Source organism: Bos taurus, chromosome 21 (genome assembly GCF_002263795.3).
Source record: "Bos taurus isolate L1 Dominette 01449 registration number 42190680 breed Hereford chromosome 21, ARS-UCD2.0, whole genome shotgun sequence".
Taxonomy (NCBI): domain Eukaryota; kingdom Metazoa; phylum Chordata; class Mammalia; order Artiodactyla; family Bovidae; genus Bos; species Bos taurus.
In genome coordinates, this window is record NC_037348.1 from 37,174,509 (window position 1) to 37,195,538 (window position 21,030).

Sequence of the window (21,030 nt, forward strand, 5' to 3'; positions counted from 1 at the left end):
GCACACAGTCAAAGGCTTTGGTGTAGTCCATACATAAAGCAGAAGTAGATGTTTTTCTGGAACTCTTGCTTTTTCGATGATCCAATGAAATGTTGGCTATTTGATCTCTGGCTCCTCTGCCTTTTATAAATCCAGCTTGAACATCTGAAAATTCTTGGTTCATGTACTGTTGAAGCATAGCTAAGAAAATTTTGAGCATTACTTTGCTAGCATGTGAAATGAGTGCAATTGTACTTTGTACATTCTTTGGCATTGCCTTTCTTTGGGATTGGAATGAAAACTGACCTTTTTTTAAAATTTATTTTATTTTATTTTTTAACTTTACAGTATTGTATTGGTTTTTCATATATCAACATGAATCTGCCACAGGTATACACGTGTTCCCCATCCTGAACTCTCCTCCCTCCTCCCTCCCTATACCATCCCTCTGGGTCATCCCAGTGTACCAGCCCCAAGCATCCAGTATCGTGCATCAAACCTGGACTGGCAACTCATTCCATATATGATATTACACACGTTTCAATGCCATTCTCCCAAATCATCCCACCCTCTCCCTCTCCCACAGAGTCCAAAAGACTGTTCTATACATCAGTGTCTCTTTTGCTGTCTCATATACAGGGTTATTGTTACCATCTTTCTAAATTCCATATATATGCATTAGTATACTGTATTGGTGTTTTTCTCTCTGGCTTACTTCACTCTGTATAATAGGCTCCAGTTTCATCTACCTCATTAGAACTGATTCAAATGTATTCTTTTTAATGGCTGAGTAATACTCCATTGTGTATATGTACCACAGCTTTCTTATCCATTCATCTGCTGATGGACATCTAGGTTGCTTCCATGTCCTGGCTATGATCTTTTTCAGTTCTGTGGCCACTGCTGAATTTTCCACATTTGTTGGCATATTGAGTGCAACACTTTCACAACATCATCTTTCAGGACTTGAAATAGCTCAACTGGAATTCCATCACCTCCACTATCTTTGTTCATGCAATGCTTCCTAAGGCCCATCTGACTTAGGGCTCCAGGATGTCTGACTCTAGGTGAGTGATCACACTATTGTGTTTATCTGGGTCATAAAGATCTTTTTTGTATAGTTCTTCTGTGTATTCTTGCTACCTCTTCTTAATATCTTCTGCTTTTGTTCGGTCCATATTGTTTCTGTTCTTTATTGTGCCCATCTTTGCATGACATGTTCCCTTGGTATCTCTAATTTTCTTGAAGAGATCTCTAATCTTTCCCATTCTGTTGTTTTCCTCTATTTCTTTGCATTGATCACTGAGGAAGGCTTTCTTATCTCTCCTTACAATTCTTTGGAACTCTACATTCAGATGGGTATACCTTTCCTTTTCTCCTCAGCCTTCGCTTCTTTTCTCAGCTATTTTTATGGCCTCCTCAGACAACCATTTTGACTTTTTTCATCTTTTTTTTGGGGGGGGGAGGGGGCGATGGTCTTGATCACTGACTCCTGTACAATGTCATGAAACTCTGTTCATAGTTCTTCAGGTACTCCTTCAGAGATCTAATCCCTTGAATCTATTTGTCATTTCCACTATATAATCGTAAGGGATTTGATTACCTGAATTGTCTAGTGGTTTTCCCTACTTTCTTTAATTTGGCAATAAGTAATTTGTGATCTGAGCCATGGTCAGCTTCTGGTCTTGTTTTTGCTAATTGTTTAGAGCTTCTCCATATCTTCGGCTGCAAAGAATATAATCAATCTGATTTCGATATTGACCATCTAGTGATGTCCATGTGTAGAGTTTTCTCTTGTATTGTTGGAAGAGGGTGTCTGCTATGACCAGTGTGTTCTCTTGGCCAAACTCTGTTAGCCTTTGCCCTGCTTCATTTTGTACTCCAAGGCCTAAATTGCCTGTTATTTCATGTATCTCTTGACTTACTACTTTTGCATTCCAGTCCCCTATGATGAAAAGGACATCTGTTTTGGGTGTTAGTTCTAGAAGGTCTTATAGGTCTTTGCAGAAATATTTAACTTCAGCTTCTTCAGTATGAGTGGTCTGGGCATAGAATTGGTTTACTGTGATGTTGAATGGTTTGCTTTGGAAAGGAACAGAGATCATTCTCTCATGTTTGAGATTGCACCCAAGTACTGCATTTTGGACTCCTTAGTTGACTATGAGGGCTGCTTCATTTCTTCTAAGGGATACTTGACTGAAATAGTAGTTTTAATAGTCATCTGAATTAAATTCATCCATTCCAGTCTATTTTAGATCACTTATTCCTAAAATGTTGATGTTTATTCTTGCCATCTCCTGTCTGTCCACTTCCAATTTACCTTGATTAATGGACCTAACATTCCAGGTTCCATTGCAATTTTGTTCTTCACAACATTGGACTTTACTTCCATCATCAGTCACGTCCACAACTGTGTGTATTTTCTCTTTGGCTCCATCTCTTCATTCTTTCTGGAGTATTTCTCCACTCTTCTCCAGTAGCATATTGGGCACCTACTGACCTGGGGAGTTCATCTTTCAGTGTCGTAACTTTTTGCCTTTTTATACTGTTCATGGGGTTCTCAAGGCAAGAATACTGAAGTGGTTTGTCATTCCCTTCCTCAGTGGTCCACATTTTGTCAGAAGTCTCCACCATGACCCATTCATCTGGGTGTCCCTACATGGCATGGCTCATACTTTCATTGAATTAGACAAGGCTGTGGTCCATGTGATCAGTATGGTTAGTTTTCTGTGATTGTGTTTTTCATTCTGTCTGCCCTCTGATGAATGAGGATAAGAGGCTTATGGAAGCTTCCTGATGGGAGGGACTGACTGTGTGGTAAACTGGATCTTGTTCTGTTGGGCAGGGCCATGCTCAATAAATCTTTAATCCAATTTTCTGTGGAATGGTTGGGCTCTGTTCCCTCCCTGTTGTTTGGCCTGAGGCCAAGCTATTGACCCATGCCTCCATGGAAACTCCTGAACACTCACAGGCAAGTCTGGCTCAGTCTCCCACTGGCCTCCAAAGTCAAATTGTCTGGGAGGGTTCTCAGTCCTTTTGCTGGATTCCCAGATTGGGAAATCTGTTGTGGGTCCTAGAACTTTAACAGTGCGAGAATTTCTTTGGTAAGATTTTTCTGCAGTTTGTGGGTCATCTGCTGCTGGCTATATGGCGGGGCTAATGGTGACCTTCTCCAAGAGAGCTTATGTGACACGCTGGGTGACCCAGGTCTGCTGCAGCCAGAGCCCTCTCCCCACAGCAGGTCACTCCTGACCCGTGCCTCTGCAGGAGACACTAAACACTCCAAGGCAAGTCTGGCTCAGTCTCTGTGAGGCCTCTTTGTCCTGGCACACACAAGGTTTTGTTTGAGCCCTCCGAGTGTCTCTGGTGGGTATGGGATTTGATTCTAAATGCGATTGTGCCCCTCCTACCATCCTGTTGGGGTTCTTCTTTGCCCTTGGACTTGGGGTATCTTTTTTTGGTGGGATCCAACATTCTCTTGTGGACGGTTGTTCAGCAGCGAGTTGAAATTTTGGAGTTCTCACGGGAGAAGATGGGCGCACGTCCTTCTACTCTGCCATCTTCTTTCTTATAATAAATCTTTACTAAATATAAATTTTTTGGTATTGTACTTGGATCGTGTAATTTCTGAGGTAGAAAAACAAATCTAGTCACAGAACAGAAAGACTTTATGAACTAGATATCATTAGATACAAAATAAACAGTGAAAGATAAATGGTATACACTCTCACTTATATGTGAACTCCTTAAAAAAAATGATTTTTTTTCTAATTTTGAGATGGCCATGTTCAGATTTTTGAATAAAAGTGTGGCATGATCAAATAGTATTATCAGTCTAATTTGGCAGTATGTGTACAATAGTTTGGAATGGAAGAATCTGAGACTTGAAAGAAAGTTAAAAGGCCCAAGTAAAGATGGTGATAAGAGGAAAGGGCATTTTAAGTGCAAAAAATATGTTTTGAAGTGTAATATAGGGAGTATATAGGGGATTTAGGGACAATTTTGATTTGAGTAGTTTGCTGTAGTAAAAAGAACATCCAGAAGGCAATAAGAGATCATATTTAAAAGTTAGTTTAGGCTAGACCATTTAGAAAACTTTGAATGATGTGCTGCAAACTTCAAAATTTATTTACTAGAAAATTGAAATTATTGAAGGCTTTTCAGTAGGAAAATGACATGATCAATTGATGTGTTTGGGTTCATGGCGTATGATTGCTAAAGATCATTAAAATGTGTATCGAGTGCAAAAAGCACATACAAGCACAATAGCCTATTAATGAAATTTGATTATCTGAGATTTAGGGATTTCTTTATTGTTACTCCATGAGTATGGAAGTACTAGATTTGTTTCTGCTCTATGCCCATGTATATATGCACATGTTTTTATGTATCAGTCCTCACTTTCAAAAGATATTGAAAACAATGTGATCAGCATTTGCTTTTTTGAAGTCTGAATAAATGTAGGCATTTGATCAATGTACAGACATCACTTTCATTTCATTTTCATTTGTAACTCCATATTTAATTTCTCCATCCATTTCAAACAAAGTACCATGTGATTCTTAATTGCTATACACCAAGGTCCTTTTACAGACAGTCTTGATTACAAAGTTTATGATCTTTAACTGCATTCTACCTAGAACCAAATGTTCAGACATCATTTGGCATGGGCAAAATGTATAGAGGTTAGCATTGCTTCAAAGTTGATTAGTGTTAACCAATAACCCAGGCACTTGTTGGGGATAAATTGAAGCCTACTATTATTTTTGAAAACAATGGCATGAAGAATTTAGGTAATACTAATATAATGCCAAAGAATGCTCAAACTACCGCACAATTGCACTCATCTCACACACTAGTAAAGTAATGCTCAAAATTCTCCGAGCCAGGCTTCAGCAATATGTGAATTGTGAACTTCCTGATGTTCAAGCTGGTTTTAGAAAAGGCAAAGGAACCAGAGATCAAATTGCCAACATCCGCTGGATCATGGAAAAAGCAAGAGAGTTCCAGAAAAACATCTATTTCTGCTTTATTGACTATGCCAAAGCCTTTGACTGTGTGGATCACAATCAACTGTGGAAAATTCTGAAAGAGGTGGGAATACCAGACCACCTGATCTGCCTCTTGAGAAATTTGTATGCAGGTCAGGAAGCAACAGTTAGAACTGGATATGGAACAACACACTGGTTCCAAATAGGAAAAGGAGTTACGTCAAGGCTGTATATTGTCAGCTTGCTTATTTAACTTATATGCAGAGTACATCATGAGAAACACTGGACTGGAAGAAGCACAAGCTGGAATCAAGATTGCCGGGAGAAATATCAATAACCTCAGATATGCAGATGACACCACCCTTATGGCAGAAAGGGAAGAGGAACTCAAAAGCCTCTTGATGAAAGTGAAAGTGGAGAGTGAAAAAGTTGGCTTAAAGCTCAACATTCAGAAAATGAAGATCATGGCATCTGGTCCCATCACTTCATGGGAAATAGATGGGGAAACAGTGGAAACAGTGTCAGACTTTATTTTTTTGGGCTCCAAAATCCCTGCAGATGGTGATTGCAGCCATGAAATTAAAAGACGCTTACTCCTTGGAAGGAAAGTTGTGACCAACCTAGATACCATATTCAAAAGCAGAGACATTACTTTGCCAACAAATGTTCATCTAGTCAAGGCTATGGTTTTTCCTGTGGTCATGTATGGATGTAGAGTTGGACTGTGAAGAAGGCTGAGCGCTGAAGAATTGATGCTTTTGAACTATGGTGTTGGAGAAGACCCTTGAGAGTCCCTTGGAAAGCAAGGAGATCCAACTAGTCCATTCTGAAGAAGATCAGCCCTGGGATTTCTTTGGAAGAAATGATGCTGAAGCTGAAACTTCAGTACTTTGGTTACCTCATGCGAAGAGTTGACTTATTGGAAAAGACTCTGATGCTGGGAGGGATTGGGGGCAAGAGGAGAAGGGGACGACAGAGGATGAGATGGCTGGATGGCATACTGACTCGACGGATGTGAGTCTGGGTGAACTCTGGGAGTTGGTGATGGACAGGGAGGCCTGGCGTGCTGCGATTCATGGGGTCACAAAGAGTTGGACATGACTGAGTGACTGAATTGAACTGAATATAAATGCTCACAACTCTGTGCACTGGCAATTCTTTTATATAGATACCCTTTATCTCAAAGGGTAGACAATTCTGAGTCACACACAATCATTGTCTTTAAATTTTGTTGAACTTGTTTTTATTCATCTTTATCATGGGTCTTGAATTACTTGAACACTATACCTTCAGTGTGATAAATTGCATATAGGTTATATAATACATGGGAAGGCCAAATGGTACTACAGCTGGAGCATATTTCTTGACATGAATTTGCTCTCATTCATGAAGGAACATATGCTTTTGACTGATAATCAGTAGGATTGGCATGGGAGTTCTTGTGGTAGTAAGAGTTTTAATGACTTTATGTCTTTACTAGAAGTTTTAAATGCAAAAGCAATAGGATTATTGATAATTTCTCAGAAACATTTAATAGATTTTTTTGGTAGATCTTAATCAAGTTTGTTAGGGATTTTCAAGGTACGGTTCAGTTCAATTCAGTTGCTCAATCGTATCCAACTCTTTGTGACCCCATGGACTGCAGCACGCCAGGCCTCCCTGTCCATCACCAACTCCCAGAGTTTCCTCAAACTCATGTCCATTGAGTCAGTGATGCCATCCAACCATCTCATCCTCTGTTGTCCCCTTCTCTTCCTGCCTTCAATCTTTCCCAACATCAGGGTCTTTTCAAATGAGTCAGCTCTTCACATCAGGTGGCCAAAATAATGGAGTTTCAGCTTCAACATCAGTCCTTCCAATGAACACCCAGGACTGATTTCCTTTAGGATGGACTGGTTGGATCTCCTTGCAGTCCAAGGGACTCTCAAGAGTCTTCTCCAACACCACAGTTCAAAAGCATCAATTCTTCTGTGCTCAGCTTTCTTTATAGTCCAACTCTCCCATTCATACATGACTACTGGAAAAGCCATAGCCTCGACTAGATGGCCCTTTATTGACAAAGTAATGTCTCTGCTTTTGAATATGCTATCTAGGTTGGTCATAACTTTCCTTCAAAGGAACAAGTGTCTTTTAATTTCATGGCTGCAATCACCATCTGCAGTGATTTTGGAGACCCCCTCCCCCCTAAAAAAAATGAAGTCAGACACTGTTTCCCCATCTATTTGCCATGAAGTGATGGGACTGGATGCCATGATCTTCGTTTTCTGAATGTTGAGCTTTAAGCCAACTTTTTCACTCTCCTCTTTCACTTTCATCAAGAGGTTCTTTAGTTCTTCGCTTTCTGCCATAAGTGTGGTATCATCTGCATATCTGAGGTTATTGATATTTCTCCCAGCAATCTTGATTCCAGCTTGTGCTTCCTCCAGCCCAGCGTTTCTCATGATGTACTCTGCATATAAGTTAAATACTTGTATTTACTTATCTCAGAGAGATGACTGTTTTCTACTAAGGTGATATTTTCTCTCATCTTAGTAAATTGGTATATATCCTTAGTAAAAAATTTCAGGGTAAATGTTGATCTCCTGTCATGCTTGTGTTCTGTCAAGGTGAATAGTTCCTTTGATTTTGGCCCATAAGGGCTCTTCAATGCTTTGAACGTTCTATCTTATATATCGTACAGCTTTAATAATTGTGGTGTGAGATCTATTCCAATACTCTTTATTTATATAGTCTATAATGGCCAAAATTCAATGCCAAATAACATCTATTTTAAAATTATATTTTCCTGTTGTCTGTTACTAATTTACATTAATTCATTGTAGTATGAACTTTTTTAGGAGTTCTTTATAGGAAAAATGAAGAACTTTCTCATTAGTTCCAATATTTTGCCTTTGTATCTTCTCATATATTTTTGGGCATGTGTATATATGTAGGTAACAATTTTTTCCTTTAAATAATGGCAGATATATGATTAATTTATAATCCTTTTATTTGAAATTTTCTTAAAAGTTTCCTAGGATTTCTCCTTTTAATTTTGAATAAATGAATACATCTACAGGCTTATTACTTCTCCCCCTTATTTCTGATTTTAAAGGGAATGTTTATAGTGTTTAGAATTAGTTACCATATCTCCTTGTTTTCCAGGAGTAGTTATTATCATAGCACACTTACTAGTAATGCTACTTATAATAATCCTACTTACTTGGGAAGTAACTAGGATTCTTGCTTCTGAGGATGATATAGCAGACCATAGCAGGTCAATGATCTCTGTTCCACAACTAGAAAAAGTGGAGAAAATGAAAGAATCCTTTTCCCAAAGGATGATAAGACTTTGAGAACAATAAAGTCGATTTGTGAAGAGTGGAGTAACTTTCCAGAGTGAGGCACTGATCACTAGCCATTGTTTTCTTTTTTTTTTTTTTAGGGTTTTGTTTTTTTAATTGGAATATATTTGCTTTACAATATCATGTTAGTTTCTGCTGTACAGCAAAGTGGATCAATGATACATGTACATATATCCCCTCTTTTTTGGATTTCTTTCCCATTTAGGTCATCACAGAGCACTGAGTAAGTTCCCTGTGCTATACAGTAGGTTCTCATCAGTTATCTATTTTATACATAAGAGTGTACATATGTCAATCCCAATCTCCCAGGCCATGCCCCCCTCGACAGCTTTTTTTTTTTTTTTAATTTTATTTTATTTTTAAACTTTACAAATTGTATTAGTTTTGCCAAATATCGAAGTGAATCCGCCACAGGTATACATGTGTTCCCCATCCTGAACCCTCCTCCCTCCTCCCTCCCCATACCATCCCTCTGGGTCGTTCCAGTGCACTAGCCCCAAGCATCCAGTATAGTGCATCGAACCTGGACTGGCAACTCGTTTCTTACATGATATTTTACATGTTTCAATGCCATTCTCCCAAATCTTTCCACCCTCTCCCTCTCCCACAGAGTCCATAAGACTGTTCTATACATCAGTGTCTCTTTTGCTGTCTCGTACACCGGGTTATTGTTACCATCTTTCTAAATTCCATATATATGCATTAGTATACTGTATTGGTGTTTTTCCTTCTGGCTTACTTCACTCTGTATAATAGGCTCCAGTTTCATTGTTTTCTTTGTGGTAATTTGGGAATTTTGAAAATACAATGAAATTTTTCCTTAGACTGGCCAAGGAGACTCTACTGGAGGAAAGAAAAATCAGGAACCTTTTCAGTATCAAGTAGGGATGGAACAATTGGCAAATTTAAGGCGCCACAGGTTCACAAATTTTCACAACATAATGTTTTATGAATTTTGAAGATGCACAATGAATAGAGAAATCGAGCCAAAAGAGACTCAAATGTTTTGTACTGGCTAGTGGGCAACATGATTTATTGGGAAAGCGGGTAGCTTCAGGTACCTATCTGGACATCTGCCAGATTTTGAAACTTTGTAGGGAGCATTAATAGGGGAGACTCTAAAAAGCAGAGTTTAATAATATGAATTGTTTAAGTACTAAGGAAACAAACACCGATCAGTCTCTCAATTGACACATGGGAACTTCATGGCAGAAGAACAGAGTAAATCAGAGGTAGACTCTGATTAAATCTGCAATCAAGCCAGCTCAATTCCTTGATTATATTGGTATAATCAACTATTGAGCCACCTTGCAACAGCAAAAGGAACTTTCTCTGATGGACTATAACACCACATATCACCCTGTTAGTTCTTTTATAGGTAATATATAAAAATAATACAAAATTACTAGAATTCAAAGAATAAAGAAAACATGTTGATAATAAAAAGGAAACCCAGACACTGGAAGTAGACTTCCACATGATCCAAATATCAGAGTTGTCAGACAAGAGATGTAATTGTGACTGAAATATTTAAAAAATAAGAAATACATGAACAAAAAATCAATAGAGATAATTTCAATAAAAATATGAATCCATAAAAATAATCAAATGAAAAGTCCATAGCTAAAAAAAAATTAAAAAATGAGTTTAGTAACACTTTACAAAGCAGGATACAGTATGAGTTAATTCAAAGATAGGTGAATAGAAAATATAGAAAATGCAGAGAGCAAAAAGCTGAGCATTTTCAAGATTTGATTAAAAGTTCCAATCTATCCATTCAAAAAGTTTAGGAAATCCCAGGCAGAACAAATAGAAAGAAAACCACACCAAGGCTCAATCTATCAAAACTGTTAAGAATCAAAGGCATAAAAAGAAAAAAAAAAAGACCTTGTTTTCAAAGTAATACTAGAGTGATAGCTGACTTCTCAGAAGAAATGATGAAAGCCAGAAAAAAATTCTGTGATATTTCTAGAAAATAACTGTCAGCTAATATTTATGTATCCAAAATATGTCCTTTAAAGAAAGGATAAAATAAATTTTGAGACAAGCAAAGCTGAGACAGTTTGCCACTAGCAGACTTTCCCTAAAAGACCAAAAGGGAAGGGAAAATGCTCCCAGATGCAGTGTGGAAGTTCCATAAGGAATAAAGACTGAACACCAAACAAGATAAATATAGGCAAGTATAAAATATTATAGACTACCTACAATGATAAATATAATATCAGGAAGGGTTAACATATCTAGAACTAAAAAGTATGACTATAATATAAAAGGAAAATGAGATAACTGTAATTTAAAAGTTCTACACTTCTAGGTGATATCAAGAAAGTAGTAAGAATAAATATTTTATTAGATTGTATTGTCAGTGATGCATGTTGTAATATCTAGCAGAACCACCCATATGAACAGTAGAAGAATAAATAATATACATCCTATTTCAAAGAAGCAAAAGAACTAATAAAAATATTTGATTTTATTCAGAAGAAAGAAAAGAGAACACAAAGTAGATTGACTAACTAAAGAACAGTAATAGCATAGATATAAACCAAAACAATTATATTTTATGTAAATATTCTACATATTCTAATTAAAATTATACACATTTTATTTAAAAATCCAAACAGTTGTATTCTTCTTATAAGAGAAATATTTCAAATGTAAGAACACAGAGATGTTAAAATCAATTAATTGAAAAAAATATATTGTGCAAATCCTAAACAGAAGTAAGCTGGTTCAGCTATACTAAATGTTAGACAAAGTAATCTTTAAGGCTGGAGGTACTAGAAATAAGGAAGGACACTTCATAGCAATAAAGGACTTCCCTGGTTGGCCCAGTGGTAAAGAACCCGCCTGCCAATGCAGGAGACACAGAGACACAGGTTCAATTCATGGGTCAGGAAGATCCCCTAGAGAAGCACAAGGCAACCCACTCCAGTATTCTTGCCTGGAGAATCCCATGGACAGAGGAACCTGGCAGGCTCCAGTCCACGGGGTCACAAAGAGTCTGATACAACTAAAGCAACTTAGCACAAATCAACAAGATCTCACAGCCTTAAGTCTGTGTGCAACCAAAAACAAAACTTCAAACTGTACAAAACAGATATTGGCAAAATTAAAAGGAGAGGTAAACAAATCCACTGTATAGTAGGAAATAAATAAATCCACACCTCTGTCAGTGGCCGCTAATGAGACCAAAATCATGTACGCATATATGAAATTTGAGCAACATGGTGAAATACTTGTCCTAATTTATACATATACAATTTATATATATACACATATATATGTGTGTGTTTTGTGTGTATATATATAAACATATAATGCATTTTAAAAGTTGCAACTAATGGCAAAATTCACAAAAATTTTTAGGCTCACATGATGCATTATTATCAGATCAGATCAGATCAGTCGCTCAGTCATGTCCGACTCTTTGCGACCCCATGAATCACAGCACGCCAGGCCTCCCTGTCCATCACCAACTCCGGGAGTTCGCTGAGACTCATGTCCATCAAGTCGGTGATGCCATCTAGCCATCTCATCCTCTGTCGTCCCCTTCTCCTCCTGCCCCCAATCCCTCCCAGCATCGGAGTCTTTTCCAATGAGTCAACTCTTCCCATGAGGTAGCCAAAGTACTGGAGTTTCAGCTTCAGCATCATTCCTTCCAAAGAAATCCCAGGGCTGATCTCCTTCAGAATGGACTGGTTGGATCTCCTTGCAGTCCAAAGGACTCTCAAGAGTCTTCTCCAACACCACAGTTCAAAAGCATCAATTCTTCAGCACTCAGCCTTCTTCACAGTCCAACTCTCACATCCATACATGACCACAGGAAAAACCATAGCCTTGACTAGACGAACGTTTGTTGGCAAAGTAATGTCTCTGCTTTTGAATTTGCTATCTAGGTTGGTCATAACTTTCCTTCCAAGGAGTAAGCATCTTTTAATTTCATGGCTGCAGTCACCATCCGCAGTGATTTTGGAGCCCAGAAAAATAAAGTCTGACACTGTTTCCACTGTTTCCCCATCTATTTCCCATGAAGTGATGGGACCGGATGCCATGATCTTCGTTTTCTGAATGTTGAGCTTTAACCCAACTTTTTCACTCTCCACTTTCACCTTCATCAAGAGGCTTTTTAGTTCCTCTTCACTTTCTGCCATAAGCGTGGTGTCATCTGCATATCCGAGGTTATTGATATTTCTCCTGGCACTCTTGATTCCAGCTTATGTTTCTTCCAGTCCAGCGTTTCTCATGATGTACTCTGCATATAAGTTAAATAAACAGGGTGACAATATACAGCCTTGACATACTCAAAAGATTGAGATAATACAAATTATGCTCTACAACCATGATAATATTAAACTAGAATAAATAGTAAAAATGTAACTAGAGAAATTCCCTGTAATCCATTTGTCACAGAAGAATTCAGAATTAAAATTGTAAATTAAATTGAACTGAATATGAAGGATGACACAGCATATTAAATCTTGTTTGTGGATGCTTAGTCACTTAAATCTTACGAGATGTACATAAAACAGATATCAAGAGTTACAACTAGAAAAACTTTAGTACCACTCCAAAATAAAGAAAGTGAAAGGAAAGGAACAATAAACATTCTTTCCTTGAATTTTCTATGATCCAACAGATGTTGGCAATTTGATCTCTGGTTCCTCTGTCTTATTTAAATCCAGCTTGTAGATATGGAAGTTCTCTGTTCACTACTGTTGAAGCCTAGCTTGAAGGATTTTGAGCATTACCTTGCTAGAATGTGAAATGAGCATAATTATGTAGTAATTTGAACATTCTTTGGCATTGCCTTTCTTTGGGATTTTGGAGCCCAGAAATATAAAATCCATCACAGCTTCCACTTTTTCCTCTTCTATTTGCCATGAAATGATGGGACCAGATGCCATGATCTTAGAAAAGAACACATACAGCAATGACAATGAAAAGATTATGACTACAGGCAATATAAAAAAATTTCCATTTGATCAATTTGATCACCATATAAGTGTTTTAATTTTAATGTTACTTATAGGTTAGTTACAGATACCTTTTATCAGATTAAAGCTTCCAGTTCATTCCCAGTTGTTTAAATTGGGGTATGGGAAATTGTTTAAACAATTTTATTGTATTATAAGGCACATACAGAAAAGTACATTAATCATAGGTGTACAGCTTAAATAGTTTACACAAAGTTAAAATGTATATGTAATCAACCCCTGGTCGAGAAGCATACCATTTATCAGGATTCTAGTACCCACCTCATGCCCTTTTTCTTTCACTGTCCACTATTTGCATCTGCCGAGGGTCACTGACATTCTCACTTCTAATGTTGTGTACTAGTTTATCTGTTTTTGAAATTTATATAAAAGAAATAATGGTGTATTTATCTGTTTATGACATTTTTGCTCAGTATTATGTCTACAAGATACATCCATTTTTTAAAAACCTTTTTATTTTATATTGGAGTATAGCTGATTAACAATGTTATCATATTTTCAGGTGAACAGTGAAGGGACTCAGCCACATATATATGTGTATCCATTTGCCCCCAAACTCCCCTCCCATCCAGGCTGCCACATAACATTGAGCAGAGTTCCATGTGCTATAAAGTAGATTCTTGTTGGTTATCCATTTTAAATTTCGCAACATGTACATGTCCATCCCAAATTTATCAGTAGTAGTGATAAAATCATATTTTTTCTAATACCTATCCTTGAATTCCTAGGGTTGTCTTAATTCAGTTTAATATACTTTTGTACATTGAAAAAAAAATCAATCTTCTAATTTTAAGAATTATTAAATCTCCCTTAAGAAAGCACATCTACCTATATTCTTTCTCATTTTTCCCTTATGCAGTTTTCACATAATGTAATTTATTGCCAATTGCATAAAGTCAAGTCTTTCTATTTGAGTCTCAAGGAAACACTTTTAAGGCTTCCCTGATGTCTCAGCAGGTAAAGAATCCACCTTCAATGCAGTAGACACAGGAGATGCAGGTTTGATCCCTGAGTCTGGAAGATCCCCTGAAGGAGAGCCTGACAATGCACTCCAGTATTCCTGCCTGGAGAATCCCATGGGAGAGGAATCTGGTGGGCTACAGTTCATAGGGTTGCAGAGAGTCAGACACGGCTGAAGTGACCAAGCATGCACACATGGGACTCTTTTAAAGGGAAAGATTATTTGTTCATTTGTAGGTTTATGGAGCTTGTAGATAAAGCTATTTTAGGCAATAATAAGATAGAGATAATAATATCTCTATTATTATAGAGATGATAATATCTCTATCTCAATAATAGATAATAATCTCTCAATTATAGAGATAATAATATCTCTATTTATCTCAATAATAAAATAGACAGAGAAAGAGAGAGAATGTGTGTGTGTGTGCGTGTGTGTGCCTACATGTACATGCCCACTAATCCATTCCAGTGGTTCTCAATCAAGGAGCCATTGTTTTTCTAAGGAGGCATCAAGGCAGTGTCTAAAGACATAAGTGTCACAACTCTAAGGATGCTACAGGCATTTAGTGGATGGAGACAACCTAGACTGCCACATACCCAAAGTACAGGGCAGGCTCTGACTTCAAATAATTATTTGGTACAAAATGTCAATAGTACCAAGAATGAGAAACACTGATGTAAAACCAATTTGATTAATTTAATGACTGAAAGTTTGTTAATTAGCAAAATTTGCAAATTATATTTTTCTAGAAATGTAACTCTTCTTATTGAATGTTCATATATTCATTGGCTAACTTTGGTCTTGTTTTTCTCTTACTATTGGGCTGGCCAGAAAGTGCGTTTGGTTTTTAAGTAAAAATAAAAGACATTTCTTCATCTTCAGCAAGAACTTCACTGAACTACACAGTTACCATTTATGTCCACTACCTTCTGCCATTTTCTGACAACTTCATAATTCTATCTTCCCAAAACTTTTTGAGCAAAGAATGATTTAAGGTGCCTTTTACAGTCTTCCAGGGTATTGAACTTTTTTCCATTAAGGTAATTTTATAAAGACCAAAATAAATGCAAATCTGAAGGTTCAATGGCTGGCGAATATGGTGGATGAATCAGAACTTCCTAGCCATGCTATAGCAGTTTTTAGATGGTCATCAGAGAAATGATGACCTGAGTTACCCTGATAGGTTGTGCATTTTCTGTAGGGTCAATACTGAAATCAGATTGATTATATTCTTTGCAGCTGAAGATGTAGATGTTCTATACAGTCAACAAAAGCAAGACCTGGAGCTGACTGTGACTCAGATCATGAGCTCTTATTGAAAAATTCAAGTTTAAATTGAACAAAGTAGGGAAAGACACTAGACTATTCAGGTATGACCTAAATCAAATCCCTTATAATTAGGGATGGAGGTGATAAATATCTAAGGGATTAGATCTGGTAGACAGAGTGCCTGAGGAGCTACAGATAGAAGTTCTTAACATTGTATAGGAGACAGTGACCAAAACATCCCAAAGAAAAAGAAATGAAAGAAGGCAAAATGACTGTATGAGGAGGCCTTATAAATAGCTGAGAAAAGAAAAGAAAAGTAAAAGGCAAAGCAGAAAGGAAAAGATATACCAAACTGATTGCAGAGTTCCAAAGAATAGCAAGGAGAGATAAGAAAGCCTTTCTTAAGTGAACAATGCAAAGAAATAGAGGGAAACAATAGAGTGGAAAAGACTAGAGATCTCTTCAAGAAAAATAGAGATACTAAGGTAACATTTCATGCAAAATGGACAAAATAAAGGCCAGAAATGGCGAGAATCTAACAGAAGCAGAAAAAATTCAAAAGAGGTGCCAAGAATACACAAAAGAGCTATACAAAAAAAGGTCATAATGACTCAGATAACCACGATGGTGTGATCACTCACAGAGAGCCAGACATCCTGGAGTGTACAGTCAAGTGGGCCTTGGGAAAAATTACTATGAAAAAAGCTACAGGAGATGATGGAATTCCAGCTGAGCTATTTCAAATCCTAAAAGGTGATGCTGTTAAAGTGCTGCACTCATTATGCCAGCAAATTTGAAAAACTCAGCAGTGGCCACAGGACTGGAAAAGGTCAGCTTTCATTCCAATCTCTATAAAGGCAATGCCAGAGAAGGGTCAAACTATAGCACAATTGCACTCATTCCACATGCTAGCATGGTAATGCTCTAAATTACCTAGACTTCATTAGTACATGAAGCAAGAATTTCCAAATGTACAAGCTGGATTTAGAAAAGGCAGAGGAACCAGAGATCAAATTGCTAACATTCCTTGGATCATAGGTGGAGCCAGGGAGTTCTAGGGAAAAAAAAAACTAATTCTGCTTCATCGACTATGTTAAAGCCTTTGACTGTGTGGATCACAACAAGTTATGGAAAGTTCTTAAAGAGATTGGAACACCAGACCACCTTACTTGTCTCCTGAGAAACCTGTATGCAGGTCAGAAAGCAACATGGATCCAATGACTGGTTCAAAATTGTGAAGGAGTGTGCCAAGGCTGTATATTGTCACCCTGCTTATTTAACTTATATGCAGGGTAAATCATGTGAAATGGTGGACTAATGAATCACAAGCTGAAATCAAGATTGCAGGGAAAAAATCAGCAATCTCAAAGAAAATGATACCATCCTAATGGCAGAAAGCAAAGAGTAACTAAAGAGCCTCCTGGTGAAGGTGAAAGAGGGAAGTAATAAAGCTGGCTTGAAACTCAACTTTCAAAAAACTAAGATCATAGCATTTGGTACTATCATTTCATGGCAAATAGTTGGGGGAAAAGTGGAAATAGTGACAGATTTTATTTTCTTGGGCTCCAAAATCACTGCAGATGGTAATTACAGCCATGAAATTAAAAGACACTTGCTCCTTGGAAGAAAAGCTATGACAAACCTAGACAATGTATTAAAAAGCAGAGACATCACTTTGCTGACAAATGTCTGCATAGTCAAAGCAGTGGTTTTCCCAGTAGTCATGTATGGATGTGAGAGGTGGACCATAAAGAAGGCTGAGCACTGAAGAATTGATATTTTCAAACTGTGGTGCTGGAGAAGGCTCTTGAGAGTCCATTGGACAGCAAGGAGATCAAACCAGTCAATCCTAAAAGAAATCAACACAGAATATTGGGAGGACTGATGCTGAAGCTAAAGCTCCAATACTTTGGCCACCTGATGCAACGAGCTAACTCACTGGAAAAGACCCTGATGCTGGGAAAGATTGAGGGCAAGAACAGAAGGGGGTGACAGAGGATGAGATGGTTGGATGACATCACTGACTCAACGGACATGAGTTTGAGCAAACTCAGGGAGATAGTGAAGGACAGGGAATCCTGGTGTGTTGTAGTTCATGAGATCGCAAAGAGTGGACATTACTGAGCAACTGAAGGACAACAATCCTGGATGCTTTTTAGAGTGCTACTTTCAGTTTTCTAATTGGAGCAGTACTTGTTGGAATTAATTATCTGGTTTTCCAGAAAGAGTTCATAGTAGAGGACTGCCTTCCAGTCCCACTATATACACAACATCACCTTCTTGGAAGAAGACCAGCCTTTGTTGTGCTTGATGTTTGGCTTGCCCCACAATCTCTTCCATTCCTTATTATTGTACAAAATCTTTTATCACCCATCACAGTATGTTTTTAAAATGGGATATTTTCATTACATTAAACTAGAGAATTTCATGTGGAAATATGGTGAAGTTTTTGTGGGTTTTTTTTGGCTTAACTTATGTGGATCCCAAATATAGAAGTGATTAAGTTAACCACGCTGATGGAAATGATTTTCAGGGCTTGATTTTGATATTTTGAGTATGTTCTCTATCTCCGACCTGATATAACGTTGATTGTTCTCAATGAATATCTCAATTTGATCACTGTTAACTTCATTTGGCCTACCTGATCATGGAGCGTCATTCAGAGAGAAATCTCCAGCATGAAACTGTGACCCTTTTGACATGATCAATCAGTCACTAAACCTTCTCCATACACTCTTCAAGTCTTTTTTGCACTTCATTTGTGTTTTTATCTTTCTTCAAATAATAAAGCATAATATGCTGAAAATGTTGCTTGTTTTCTTCCATCTTCAACATTAAAATGGCTAAAAAAATTCACCAATTTTGATGTCTTTTAAACATACACTGATATGGTAGCTGTCACAATACAATCTAAGAAAATTGTTTTGAGTAAAGTTAAAGACAACTAAGCATTACTGGGATTCCCTGGTGGCTCAGACAGTCAAGTGTCTGCCTGCAATGCGGGAGACCTGGGTTCGATCCCTGGGTCGGGAAGATCCCCTGGAGAAGGAAATGGCAACTCACTCTGGTACTCTTGCTTAGAAAACTCCATGGATGGAGGAGCCTGGTGGGCTACAGTCCATGGGGTCACAAAGAGTCGGACATGACTGAGCGACTTCACTTTCACTTTCTTTCTTTCAAGCATTACTAGAGCCATCTTGGGCTTCCCTGGCAGTTCAGACAATAGAGAATCTGCCTGCAGTGCAGGAGACCTGGGTTCAGTCCCTGGGTTGGGAAGATCCCCGGGAGGAGGGCATGGCAGCCCATACCAGTATTCTCACTTGGAGAATTCCCAAGGATAGAGGAGCCTGGCTGGCTACAGTCCATGGGATCACAGAGTCAGACACAACTGAGTGACTAAGCACAACACAGAGCTATCTTACAGAAAAAAAAAAAAAAAAGAATGAATGTTTATGACAACACAATATTTTTAATCTCTGCTATAATTGTAGCTCTGTTTGTTATTTATTGGGCTTCCCAGGTGGCTCAGATGGTAAAGAATCTGCTTGCAATGCAGGAGACATAGGTTCAATCCCTGGGTCAGGAAGATCCCCTGGAGGAGGAATGGCAACCCACTCCAGTATTCTTGCCTGGGGAATTCTATCATCAGATGAACCTAGTGGGCTACAGTCCATTGGATTGCAAAGAGTTGGACATGACTGAGTGACTAACCCTTCTGTCAGTCCTGGAAAATCCAAACAATACTAAATTTTTTATTGACTGGTTCCAAATAGGAAAAGGAGTTATGTCAAGGCTGTATATTGTCACCCTGCTTTTTAACTTATATGCAGAGTACATCATGAGAAATGCTGGACTGGAAGAAGCACAAGCTGGAATCAAGATTGCCGGGAGAAATATCAATAACCTCAGATATGCAGATGACACCACCCTTATGGCAGAAAGTGAAGAGGAACTAAAAAGCCTCTTGATGAAAGTGAAAGTGGAGAGTGAAAAGTTGGCTTAAAGCTTAACATTCAGAAAATGAAGATCATGGCATCCGGTCCTATCACTTCATGGGAAATGGATGGGGAAACAGTGTCAGACTTTATTTTTTGGGGCTCCAAAATCACTGCAGATGGTGACTGCAGCCATGAAATTAAAAGACGCTTACTCCTTGGAAGGAAAGTTATGACCAACCTAGATACCATATTCAAAAGCAGAAATATTACTTTGCCAACAAAGGTCCGTCTAGTCAAGGCTATGGTTTGTCCTGTGGTCATGTATGGATGTGAGAGTTGGACTGTGAAGAAAGCTGAGTACCGAAGAATTGATACTTTTGAACTGTGGTGTTGGAGAAGACTCTTGAGAGTCCCTTGGACTGCAAGGAGATCCAAAAGTCCATTCGGAAGGAGATCAGCCCTGGGATTTCTTTGCAAGGAATGATGCTAAAGCTGAAACTCCAGTACTTTGGCCACCTCATTGGAAGAGTTGACTCTTTGGAAAAGATTCTGATGCTGGGAGGGATTGAGGGCAGGAGGAGAAGGGGACAACAGAGGATGAGATGGCTGGATGGCATCACTGACTTGATGGACATGAGTCTGGGTGAACTCCGGGAGTTGATGATGGACAGGGAGGCCTGGTGTGCTGCAATTCATGGGGTTGTAAAGAGTCGGACACGACTGAGCGACTGAACTGAACTGAACTGAACAAATTTACTTAAAGATTAAAAATGGAATCCTTAAAAAAAAATGAAATCCTTGAAAGTGTTAAGGTTTTTGAGTTATCAGATGCCAAAAATTAATTTCTAACTTAAGAATAAATGAATAATTTAATGACTAGATATAACACTAGAATAAAGGAAAAATATGAAGAAGAAGACGACTTTGAAAAATCAAGAAACAGCATTTTTAGGCATTTTGATTTTAAGAATTATTGTACAGTCGCTTCAGAACTCCCAGGATGAAAGAGTTTCAACTCTTTTCAATCTTTGTCATTCGGGTTGATTGAAATTTTTTGGAGAGAGAGAGAAATTGATCTAACTTTGGTTATGTGCTCACATCTTATCTAGTAGAAGCAGAGAATCTTTATGGAAAGTCTAACAAGGATTTACAAGGAGAAAACTTGGTTTTTGTATCAGTTAGATTCGATGCCAACCATACTCTATAACAAATGACAACAAAAAGATATCATTGTTATATAACAATAAACAATTATTTCTTATTCATGTCTCAGTGGGTCAACTGGGGCTTGGCTGCTCTTGGCATGACTTACCTGGGCTTGGCTCCAGAATAGGTGGTGTTTTAGCTCTGCTTCATGTGCCTCTTTGCATTCCCCTGATAGCTCAGTTGGTAAAGAATCCACCTGCAATGCAGGAGACCCAGGTTCAATTCCTGGGTAGGAAAGATCCCCTGGAGAAGGGATAGGCTATGCACTCCAGTATTCTGGGGCTTTCCTTTGGCTCAGATGGTAAAGAATCCGCCTTCAATGTGGGATACCTGGGTTTGATC